Here is a 1,234-nt window from a genome sequence, read left to right on the forward strand (position 1 = left end):
TAATGTCGTAAACAGTGTGCCAGCAATAGATGTAGGCCCATAAATTCTCTCTCACTATCAAAACAAACACAGAATTGTTTACCTTCATACAACTTTAACATTGATATTAAATCCTAGTAGTTTACTCTCTATGTGACATTACTGGCACACAAAGAACTCACTAACTAACATTAGTTAAATGATGATAAAACTCAAAAGTGGATATAATCCTCATACTTCTTTCAGTGATTAAAATTATATATTTGTTTGGAAGTTTTTATAATGCATTCTTTTTTAATGCTTATATTTTTGATGTCAACAGAAAATCTTCGTAAGGAAGAGTAAACATTTAAAACTTTCCCAACCTGCTTACTATAACATCATCGTAGAAACGTCACAGTTGGGTTTCTGCATCATGATGTATTACCAAAATGAAAACATTTCCAGTCACGATGAAAACAAGTGTCAAAACGGTTTTTATTATGACATGAAAAAGTACTGCTTTCAAATCCAGACTTCACTTTTCACTAAGCATATTGACTTGGAGAATTTGTTTTTAATGCTGTAGCAATTGTTTTTTAGAAGTCAGGCTTGCAAGAGGATCATAGTAATGTACGAGTTTATACATTTATGAATGTGCTGCCAGTTCTTGTAATAACTTTCTTCTCTTCTTCTCCAGTTCACCTTCACTCAGGTCACTTTCTGAACTATCCCAGCCCTGTAACATCAAGTTTACATTAATCTCAAAAAAATTATAGAAAGTAGGATAATTATAGATTTATTCTTAAAGCATATGAAAGAGGAAATTTAAGAAAATCTAACTAAGTGAGAAGTTAACACACTTTCTTATCATCTACTTCGCCTTCTTCTCTGGTTGGACTGTGGCTTCTGCTACGACTTCTGCTACGGCTATGACTTTTTTTCCTTCTCCGACTGGATTTATGATCGGACTCTGCTTCTGAACCAGATGATGGCTGGATTAAAAAAAAGAAGTTAAAAACAGTTCATCCTCTAACATACTATATAGAAAAAGTATGTAAAAAAAATACATTTTTGTTGTAGCCACTGCTTAAATAAACATCATTTACAGTAACTATCATGAAATCATTGTAGCCTAGCCAAACAAAGAACACCTAGAGAGATACATATCTTCAACTTAGTGTATTGTCATAGCCCAACCAAAAACGTTCTAAAATCAACAAAGTCCAACCACAGATACATATCTTCAACTCATGTATTGTCAAAGGGTGGGTTC

At 33.0% G+C, this 1,234-nt stretch overlaps 1 long non-coding RNA gene across 1 annotated transcript; it reads right to left on the minus strand.

Moving 5' to 3' along the window:
* Positions 1-432: 432 nt before the first annotated feature.
* On the minus strand, positions 433-963 carry LOC106477492. Its single transcript, XR_001291997.2, has 2 exons — positions 822-963; positions 433-697 (listed from the first exon to the last, which is right to left on the minus strand). It is a non-coding gene; the product is annotated as an uncharacterized LOC106477492 (long non-coding RNA).
* Positions 964-1,234: the final 271 nt, after the last annotated feature.

The sequence above is a fragment of the Limulus polyphemus genome, unplaced genomic scaffold, assembly GCF_000517525.1.
Source record: "Limulus polyphemus unplaced genomic scaffold, Limulus_polyphemus-2.1.2 Scaffold16319, whole genome shotgun sequence".
Lineage (NCBI taxonomy): Eukaryota > Metazoa > Arthropoda > Merostomata > Xiphosura > Limulidae > Limulus > Limulus polyphemus.